General features: G+C 41.5%; 1 pseudogene across 1 annotated transcript; it reads left to right on the forward strand.

The window, feature by feature from the left end:
• The first annotated feature begins 4382 nt into the window (after positions 1 to 4382).
• On the forward strand, positions 4383 to 10889 carry LOC308266108 (glyceraldehyde-3-phosphate dehydrogenase-like; annotated as a pseudogene). The gene is made up of 3 exons: positions 4383 to 4988; positions 7530 to 7662; positions 10691 to 10889. The product of its transcript is annotated as a glyceraldehyde-3-phosphate dehydrogenase-like (transcript).
• The last annotated feature ends 353 nt before the right edge of the window (positions 10890 to 11242 follow it).

The raw sequence follows: 11242 nt of genomic DNA on the forward strand, positions 1-11242 counted from the left end.
CATCGGTTTTCTATGGGGAACTATTTTATTTTTACTTTTGCTCCTATCCATCTCTGTCAGTCGCTGCTGACGGCGTTTTCTGAAATCTTAGGGAGACAATATTGTAATGTAAAAATCTCTTGCTAACAGCAATGCAGTTTACCTTGCTTTTTTTTTTTTTTAGCTCAGAGAATCTGAACCTTAAAATACACATTAGCATGGCTAGTTACATGTATTTTTCTGTATCTAAGTTCATCCCTTAGAAAGAAGAAGTTGGTTTGAGGATGCATTTCGCAGGTCAGTTCCAGAAAGTCAGGAGGCGCAAATGAGCGGCGCTGTTGGTTCAGCCGAGGTAATTTTGATGGGCACATGCTTGCATGTGGGCCTATAATGTGGTTCATCTCCATAAAACCCCAAGCTTTATGGGTTTGAAAGCATTAACTCATGTCTTAGGAATATCCCACATAGATTATTATAATTCTTGGTGTGCTGCCTGACCATCTGCTTACCTACAGGAATTACAATCAGATGGAATGGCCCTGCTCAAATCTAGGTTCAGAAAAGAAATATGAGAATACCTGAGTTCTTTTCTGTTTTGTTGAAGCAGCACTTTTTTTTTATATCCTTCCTGGCATAATAATAAACAGTGTGTTAATTTGTGACTTTTCTTGCTTCAAATTGGTCTGAGCAGAAAAATATTTAAGTTGGTATCTTCATTTCCCATTCTTGTTTCATGAGAATGTATCAGAGATCTTATACAGCCTGTGGGTAAGCTAATGATACTTAAAAGCTTGAGGCATTGAATCCTGTCATAGCTTCTAATTAATTTTAGTGTGCAGATTTAGCAAAATCACAGGAAAATATAGAGCAGATCAATTAGGTCAGCTGATTGTGGCTTTAATGTGAGAAAAAAGTGAAAGAGTGAGTTGGAATGACCATATTCCTCTTACGTTCTATCTCTCTGATAATCAGACGTGAGTGTCTTGGTTGCATGCAAATAAGTATAAAAATTCCGGATTTCAACCCCATTCCTTTTCTCAAATGACCTCATTTTGCCACATAACTCTTTCCAGGTATAACATCAGATGAATTATGCTTAGCATAAGAAATACATTTTTTTCCTTCTCTTAAAATGTGTTCTGTGGCAAAGACGGGTTAGAATACAGTGAAAATGAAAGTAATGTCATAATTTAATGCCTGCTGGATCAATTTATCTCCTACTTCGTGGCCACAGAGTTTACCCTTTGGCCATGGGGCTCCTGGAAGACCAGATAAGAGAGTCAAAATCCATGCTGCTCTTGGAAAACAACCAAAATCTAGAAGTCAGTTCCTTCATCGAGCGTTTCGATGACACCCATTAAATGCTGGCCTGTGAAAGTCTTGAGGACACAGAGTTGAACAGACAAGGTGGTACTTGCTCTTATGAGGATGACATTTCAGTGAGTCCAACAATTTCACCAGGTCCCTGCAATCATGGGGACTTCTGTCTGATGATTCCTGGATGCTGGGAGAATAGTGGAGGGGAAATGAGGAAGAACATTTGCAACTCGTATTTTCTTAAATGATATTATTTTCAGTGCTGTTTTTCTGGTTAGAAAACATGGTAGAATTCAACAGGCCAGCTCTCACTACTTTCTTTTCTCCTCTCTTTTCCTTCTTGGCCATTCTTAACCATCACCTCATGATGTTTAGAGCTAAACACAATTTTATGGGGAAATAGCTACAGTTCTAATGCCTTTCTTTAGTCCAAAAACCACTAAACTTCCCCAGTGATGATGTTTTTGAAATCAATTTTTATGTTTTATTATGTATTTCTAAGACATACTCCTAATATTATCTTATTTAGGTACATGTATTTTTCCAAGTGCTGTTAACTTTCAGCCAAAGACAGAGGGCTAATTTATGACTGAGCTCAAAGAACTTTAAAGAGTTTTATTAAAAAACAACAACAACAACATTGATCTTAGTGGGTAACTATCCAGGCTAGAGAAGAGAACTGGAGAAGGAGAGAGGCATTATGGTGCTGGGAAAAAGACATACAGAAGTAGAGAATGAGTTGGTACAAACCCTTGGGTGTAGCAAACTGTGGCTGATTGATTCCGGTACTCTAAAGTTGGGCCTTGAAATGTAACTAAGAATTTAATTTATTTAAAAATATTTAGTTTAATTAAATATATCTGAAATATCACTTAGTATGTAATATAAAAACTTAATGAGATTTTTATATTATTTTTTCATACTAAGTCTTTGAAAGTCTAAATGTCTAGCTATGAAATTTCTTTTTAGTTGGCTTATCTCTGTCTTGGTTTATTTGTAGGTTTCTATAAATTCTAATTCCATGTAATATTAAGTGTTATCTGAGATTAAAAACCCAAGACAAAATTATGCATGCAAAATGAGTTTTTCTACTGCAAGACTTCTCAGAAATTTAAAGATACAATGTGTATTGTGAATTTCCAAGATAAGAACCACTAATATATTCAACTATATTTGATGATGAATCTTTCTATATAACATCTCACTGCACTACTATTTCTCGGAATTAAATTTAAGAAATACAGGCTTAGATTACTTGCTCTTAAAATAAAGATTACTTGCTCTTAAAATAAAAATAATTTTATTCTCTTACAGATATAAGTGGGTTTCAGGGCTGAAAATACTATCCCGAGAGAGAAGGAAATGTGTCTGGGATTAAAATGTTACAACAGATAATCCACAAGATGGCTAATTCACAGGGACAAAGTCATGAATAGTTGACAGTTGCTATGATTCAACTCACAATGGCACAGTGAAGACAACCTCCAGTGTAGTTTCTATATTTACTGTGAGATGTGGCACCAGCAATCCATTCCGAGTTCTTCTTGGATCAGTTATGCAATGTTAGGATCATCTTGATTCTATTCTTCCAGTCCATCGAAGATGATTTTCAAAGAGTCTTTATTCCTCATCCGATGCAGATATCTCTAGTTTCCAGCATTTCTGTTCTTTTACCGGGAATGAATGTCCTACTTAGGATGTGGCTTCTCTAGAGAAGAATAAACGTGAACTATAACTGAACGCTGCATGATTTTACAACTCTGTAAAAACACATCAGCCAGTTTGAATTGGTCTATCAAGATTTCTGTTTGTTGATTTCAATACCAGTTTCCTAATGACTCCATTTCCTATGTGCAGTGGGATTTTATGATATCTCTTCAAATTTGAACAAATGGTGTAATTCATTGCCAACCTCTTTTTTCTAATTTATTGATAGAGGTAGAAAGCATATTTGTACTTTTATTTTTAACTCTGGCATCTGAAAAACTGACTTCTTTTCTGAAACTAGATTCTTAATTTTTTTTTAAATCGTCCTTTAACTCATTGGGTATATAGTAAGAAATATTACTAAGAAACATATTTCAGATAGATAAAACTGTGCTTATCTAAAGTTAAAAAGGGGTTCTATCTTGTGCCCAGAGGGGAGGGAGGGGCTTCGGTAGCTGCAGAATTAAGAGGAGTTGGGCTTTCATTTGCTCATTAGAGTTTAAAATTTTACTAAGTTTGTTTAAATAGAAATAATTTTAAAACTATAAAATTGAAAAGAACTGCTCAGTTATGATATTTTGGCAAAGACACAAACATCCAATTGTTCTAATTTTAAGTCTTCTACTCAATTCCTGGGCGGCCTTTCCTGAGCCCTCAGTGCTGTGGACTCTCCATCTGTGGGATGGGCAAAGCCTTCCACATCACAGCCTTTAATGAATCATTTATTGTGCTACCTTTTGCTAAGCCCTAGTGTAATTAAGCTTTGCTTTTAAGTGCTCTAAAATCCTTGATCATAAAGCATACCAGATTAATAAATTATTATAAAGTATTTGTAAATAATGAGCCCTTGTCTAAACATTAAATAATAATGGAAAAGAAATGGAGCTTAAGATCATCTCTGTCCTGGGGTATCTGCATCCCAACCTAGATGCTGGAGGGCTCCTCACTTCATTGCCAGATTGGATTTCTCTGTCAGTTCAAATGTGGGATTTATTCCTTTTCTTTCTTCAAAAATATAATTATGTATCTTTAGGGCACAATTCTAATTGTGATATGTTGACTTTTAAGATAATTCTCTAAAACACACAAAGTACTTAAACATATCGAAGTCAACCACTACGCCAAGCAAGAGAAAAAGGGATGGGGAGGGAATGGGGTGGGAACTGAGTAGGGGTTAAATCGGTGATGTGTACATGTATGTACACACAAGGTTTTTACCCCAATATGATGTATGAATATAATGCACCAATAAAAATAAAAAGATGTAAAGAGGCTCTCTGCTCCTTTCAGTGAGACAGACAGTCTCATCTTCTCATTCAGGGCTGCCAGACACCTGGTGAAAGTCGGAGTGAATGGATTTTGCCGTTTTGGGCTCTGGCATAGTGGATATTGTCGCCATCTATGACTCCTTCATTGAACACAACCACATGGTCTACATGTTTCAGTACAATTCCACCCCCAGCAAGTCCAATGGCGCCATCAAGGCTGAGACTGGGAAGCTTATCATCAATGGGAATTCCATCTGCATCTTCCAGGAGTGAGATCCCGCCCACATCAAGTGGGGCAGTGCTGGTGCGGAATATGCTGTGGAGTCTACTGGCATCTTCACCACTAAGGAGAAGCCCTGGGCTCATTTGAAGAGCGGCACCAAGAGGGTCATCATCTTTGCCCCTTCTGTCAACACCCCCATGTTCGTGATGGGTGTGAGCCATGAGAAGTATAACAACTCTTTCAAGATCATCAGCAATGCCTCCTGTCCCACCAAATGTGTGGCCCTCCTGGCCAAGGTCATCCATGACAACTTTGGCATCGTGGAGGGACTCGTGGTTACCGTCCATGCGATCACTGCCACTCACGACTGTGAGTGAGTGTGGACGACTGTGGACAGCCCCTCTGAGAAACTGTGGTGTGAGGCTCTGGGGCTGCCCAGAACACCATCCCTGCATCCACCAAAACCACCAAGGCTGTGCACAAGGTCATCTTGTGTTGGGGCCCACTCGGCAGGACCGAGGTGGCACCCAGGCTTGTTGCCAGCGTGGACTCAAGATGGCGCCTGGGCTTGCAGCCAAGTCACGAGGCTCACGAGGCTGGCGGTGCCCTGAGCCTGCGCAGTGAGCCCTATCAGGCGCCTTACGGATAATTAGTGACGCAACGCCTCGTGCTACCACCTGCCCGCCCAGGAGAAGGTTAAAAAGCGCGCATGCCCTAGCGGGGAAAGAAGGGAGAAGGAGCTAAGAGGGTTGGTGGACAGGAAGAGCGGTTCCTTGGCGGACTGCTCTGGGCTCCGAGCTGGGACGGACATGTTCACAAAGCCACCATTGTGACCGGTGTGTGCTGCAGCAGAGACATAGAGTGCCAGAAGGAGGGTTGGTGGAGTGATGAGGGAGAGGATAGAAGACTGATATTGTTTTTACCTGAGAGGGCGTTGAGAGAGCATTAAAGAGGAACTGTACAAGAACCTGGGGTAATAAAACTGCTTGAGGAAGATCGTGTAAGAGTCGTCACTGCGCGCGACAAATGGTGGCCCGTACGGGGAACTTCGCTTTGATCAGAACCTCGGCAGTCCCGGGCAGCCGGCTGGTAAGTACTCCTTTGACTCCGAAAAGGGAGGAGGAGGCTCCATTAAGGAGGATATTTTTTAGTGTTTTCCCCGATCAAAGGGGGCTCCATTAAGGAGGATATTTAGTAAATAAGGCTCGCGGATAAGCGAGGCTCGCGGAAAAGCGAGGGACAGCGCTGTATTTTCCCCGATCAAAGGGGGCTCCATTAAGGAGGATATTTAGTAAATAAGGCTCGCGGATAAGCGAGGCTCGCGGAAAAGCGAGGGACAGCGCTGTATTTTCCCCGATCAAAGGGGGCTCCATTAAGGAGGATATTTAGTAAATAAGGCTCGCGGATAAGCGAGGCTCGCGGAAAAGCGAGGGACAGCGCTGTATTTTCCCCGATCAAAGGGGGCTCCATTAAGGAGGATATTTTTTAGTGTAAGCAAGTTAGAGAATCGGGCTGGTCCTGATTCGACTCCCTCTCCTAATCCGCCACCATAGATGGAAGACACCTGAGGTTAGTTGGAAAAGGCGCTTAATGTGTAAAGGATAGGTCAGAAGATTAGTTCCTAACGTAAGAGTTGTAAACTGCTGCTCGGTACCGTAGAGATGAGTTGTTTTCTTTAAGATCTTTGGGGAATTATTTCTACTTTCCCTCTTCCTTTACCTTGGTAAATGATAGTTTAGGTTGTTTTATTGATACCTGTTTTCTGACTTTCTGCTATGCTTCTATGCACCCTTGGAGACTTTGGAATTTCTGCTCTTATTGCTGTAATTGTGGCCTCTGTGGCCGTGGCAGTTATTGCAGCCACTATGAATGCTCTATCCTTACATGTGGCTGCTGGCATGGCTCAGCAAGCTCAATTATCTGGACTATATGTATAACGTATGTGCAGTATCAGAATTTCTCCCATGCAGGCAATTTGTTTCGTCAATTAAGCAAGACGCTTCTAGGAACTTGGAGCCGTGATTTTGAACACACCATGATTGAGCTACGAGCGTCCATCACTGCAATTAATCCTACCCGCGTAGAAGTCGCCACAGTACAACAATGGATGGACTTGATACATGGAACATTGGGTTTTTTTTAAAAGACTGGGGTGGCATGGCGTTCTGGGCATTCTTGCTGGTGGTAGCATGATGTTTCATGGTTGGATATATCAGGCGAACTCGACAACGCACACTGCAACAACAGCGCATATTGGTGCAAGCTCTGGCAGCCCTTGAAGCTGGCTTATCTCCCCATGTACGGCTCAGTATGCTGGATCGGTAGTCAGTGACGGGTAAGATCGTCCCCGGGACCTTTCAACCTAAGACAGGGAAACAATCATGCTATTGTTCTCCCAATGACGGGTAAGAATGGTCCTTGAGGGTCGGCAACCTAAGACAGGCACGATCCCGAGCCTTATTTTAATAAAACAAAAAGGGAGATATGTTGGGGCCCACTCGGCAGGACCGAGGTGGCACCCAGGCTTGTTGCCAGCGTGGACTCAAGATGGCGCCTGGGCTTGCAGCCAAGTCACGAGGCTCACGAGGCTGGCGGTGCCCTGAGCCTGCGCAGTGAGCCCTATCAGGCGCCTTACGGATAATTAGTGACGCAACGCCTCGTGCTACCACCTGCCCGCCCAGGAGAAGGTTAAAAAGCGCGCATGCCCTAGCGGGGAAAGAAGGGAGAAGGAGCTAAGAGGGTTGGTGGACAGGAAGAGCGGTTCCTTGGCGGACTGCTCTGGGCTCCGAGCTGGGACGGACATGTTCACAAAGCCACCATTGTGACCGGTGTGTGCTGCAGCAGAGACATAGAGTGCCAGAAGGAGGGTTGGTGGAGTGATGAGGGAGAGGATAGAAGACTGATATTGTTTTTACCTGAGAGGGCGTTGAGAGAGCATTAAAGAGGAACTGTACAAGAACCTGGGGTAATAAAACTGCTTGAGGAAGATCGTGTAAGAGTCGTCACTGCGCGCGACAATCTTGGATCTGAAATAGGCATCCTGGGCCACACCAAGGACCAGGTCGTCTCCTGCAACATTAGCAGTGATGCCCACTCTTCTACTTTCGATGCTGCTACTTTTTCAAGCTCTTTTCATGGTAGGACAATAAATTCGGCTATAGCAACAGGGTAAGAGCCCCTGGACCACCAGGCCCAGCAAGAACACAAGAGGAAGTGAGAGAGGCCCTCAACTGCTTGGGAAGCCCCCCTAACCCAATCCCCCTGAACACTGAGAATCTCTCCTCCTTTAAGTTTCTATCCCAGATGCCCTGAAAAAGGGGAGAGGCTTAAGGAGCCCTACTGTCAAATGCGCCATTAATAAAATTCACTGCACCCAGCCCCCCCAAAACAAAACAAAACAAAAAAGATGTAAAGAAAGTCAAACAGCCACTCAACAATTATGTTATGGGTGGGTGGATATGGAATGCACATAGTCTTCCCTTCTTCCTGCCCCTGTGCACTGAGCCTGGGAACCAGTTCCCCATGGGGAGGGTTTCTATCCTTTTGGTGTTGGGACAGCAGGGGGCTGACTGTGCATATGGTTGCAGATCTGCAGCTTGGGAGAGCTGTGGATTGCAGAAGGTGAGGGCTCAGAGAACTGTATGCTTATTCATTCATTTGGTATAGATTGAACACCTAATCTATGCCAGTCAATTTTTGCAGGGTCAAAGCCTGGATAGTGCGGAGGTCTAAATTGCTTTCTGATGCCAGAAGGCCTAGCTGCTTCCCCAGCGTGGCTTAGGCAGACAGAGGGTTTTAGAATAATGGCCTGCTTCTGTTCTAATTCTCCACTCTGTTGGGTCTTGTAGGTTTTTTAAGATCTGGTCCTTTCTGCTCTGGGTAAAATATTTTATAAAACCAGGACTGTAGTTGTAGCAGTTAATGGGCAATTCTGGATAATGCTAACAATGATATTTTCCATGGTTATTTGAACAATATACTTTAGGAGGAGTATAGTGTTAGAGACAAATTAATTTAACCATTATATTGCTTTAAGTTAGAAGGGTACGACCTGCCCACATCATATGGATGGAAAAGATCTCGTGTGTCTAAGCACATGATTATAATTTCTCCCCTTAATTTGCCTTCTCAAGGCTTGGAAAAGAGTCAGCAAACTGTAGCCTGTAAGTCTAATCCAAATCCAGCTATTTTTGAACAGTCCATGACCTAAGAATAATTTTTATATCTTTAAAGGATTATAAAAACAAAGAAGAATAGGCAACAGTGACAAGCCTAAGATATTTACTATGTGGCCCTTTACAAAAGGGTGTGTAAACCAGCCTTTGAGTCTAGGAGCTTATGCTTTATCTTCCTGCTGTCTAGAGACTATTATCAAAATAATTCTGGAAGAATATTTGGAAAAATTTACTATAACTCAAGAAACTTGTCAAAATGCTTGTAAAATATTCTTATAAACAAAGTGGCTTGGGGTTCCTAAAGAGTAATAATGTTATCAACCAAATCAATCAAAGAATAGGTTGTACCTAGCCCAGGACCAGAATGTATATGAGCTGTTTATACACAACCATTTCCAAATCCATGATCAGTGATTTTAAGTTGATCCTTTGATCGGCCAGGATGGAAATATTTACACCACAGAAATTGGTAAAACTACAGACTGAGGCCTTTTCTTCCCCAAAAGCTGATTTTTTTTTTTTTTTTTGTGGGTCTGGGGATGAAACCCAGGGGCATTTGACCTTCGAGCTATACCCCCCGTCCTATTTTTTTATTCTTTATTCTGAAACAGGGTCTCACTAAGTTACGGAGGACCTCACTAAGTAGCTGAGGCTGTCTGCGAATTGTGATCCTTCAGTCTCAGCCTCTCGAATGCTGGGATTACAAACGTGCACCACCATGCTTGGCTAAAAGCTGATTTTTGAGACATTTACCAGTATACCACTAAATGTCTGTCAATTGAGGTTTGAAATTATTTATAATTGAGACTGATATATTAATTCTAGTAAGAAAAAAATTACAAATTTCATAGAAATTAATTTTTTATAATTATATTGATAAGTTTGCTTGAAACTGAAACCAAGAATATATAATTTATATTTAATTATAGTTATAGTTTATTATATAATTTATATAGAATACATAAAATTTATATTAAAAGAATAATAAATATAACTAGATTATTGGATTGTTGTGAGAGGTAAATATGTTACTACACGCACATTTTCAAAGATAAAGCATCTCTAGAAGTACCCAACACATGCTAATTATTCTGTCAACACAAGTCTCTGTTATTTCCATCTCCACACTCTAATTCTGTGCAGCAAAGCACCTCTAGACAAATCCCATTTAGACCCTATCTGGAGCTGACACTGGGTTTGAAGTCAGGGGAATGGACTGTCCATCTTTGCCCTGCCCTTTTCTGCCAGGTACAGCAATCTCCCTCTAGCCACAGTTTTGCTCTCAATGGTTTCAGTTCCCCTTGGTTTGAAAAATTCAATGGAAAAATTTAGAAATAAACAACTCCTGGGTTTTAGGTTGCATTACATTCTAAATAGCGTGATGAAATCACATACCGCTGGGCTCTGCCCTACCTGGGAATCAATCATCCCCTTGTTCAGGGTATCCGTACTGCCTATGTACCCACCTGTTAGTCACTCAGCAATTGTTTTCGTTATTAATTCAACTGTCACAGCGTCACAGTGTTTATGTTCCAGTAACTTGTATACTTAATAATGGATAAACCAAAGGAAAGTCATAAAGTGTTTTTATATAAGTAAAAAGGTGGAAGTAGAATCAGATATATATATTTTTTGGTGGTACTGGAAACCCTTCTACCTCTGGGCTACACTCCCAGACCTATTTTTATACTATTTTATATTTTTTATTTGGAAACAGGGTCTCTTACGCCAGCACACATGGCTGGCTTCGAACCTGCGAGATCCTCCTGTCTCCGCCTCCCAAGAGCAGGGATTACAAGCATGCCTCACCACGCCTGGCGAATCAGATATTTTGAGAGACCAATTTCACATAACTTTTATTACAGAATATTTTTATAATTTTTCTATCATGTATTAGTTATTTTTAATCTCTCACTTGCCTAATTCACAAATCAAACTTTACATGGGTATGTACATATAGGAAAAATAGTATCTATAAAGTTTGGTATTACCCACTGGGGTCTTGGGCTGTGTCCCCCTAGGATAAAAGGAGACTACTATAAGCTCAGGCAAGTCAGTATCAGCATGCCCGATGCTCCTCATCTGCAGGAAAAGCTTAATGTCACTCCCCTGCCAGTTAGGGGAAGGATGAGACAAGATAATCCATGGGCAGGCGCTCTGCTAATGGTAGCCTACGACACGAACATAAGGTATTATTATCTTACAACAGGATTGTCTTGAAATGTGTGCAGTTAGACTCAGGCTGACATTCAGTTGAACAGAAGAAATGAATGAGTCACATCTTCCTCTGCATCTCACCTTCTTCTGTCAAGAGTGTGAATCACTGGCCAGAAATGAAAACATGGCTGTCAGGAGGGGTCACGTGAAAGCCTTTGTTCTTCTTAGCAGAGTTCTGACGGGCTGTGTGCACGACCAAAACAGCCTGGCGACTGGAAACCACGATTCTGAGCTCTACCCCTGTAGAACACAAACATGAATGTGTTCAGTATCTCTTATTCATTGTTATAAAAATATTTTTATAGAAAATGTTTTAATTTCACCCTCTTTTTTAGATACAAGCTTTAATTGGGCAT

The sequence above is a fragment of the Muscardinus avellanarius genome (genome assembly GCF_963383645.1).
Source record: "Muscardinus avellanarius genome assembly, chromosome: 8".
Lineage (NCBI taxonomy): Eukaryota > Metazoa > Chordata > Mammalia > Rodentia > Gliridae > Muscardinus > Muscardinus avellanarius.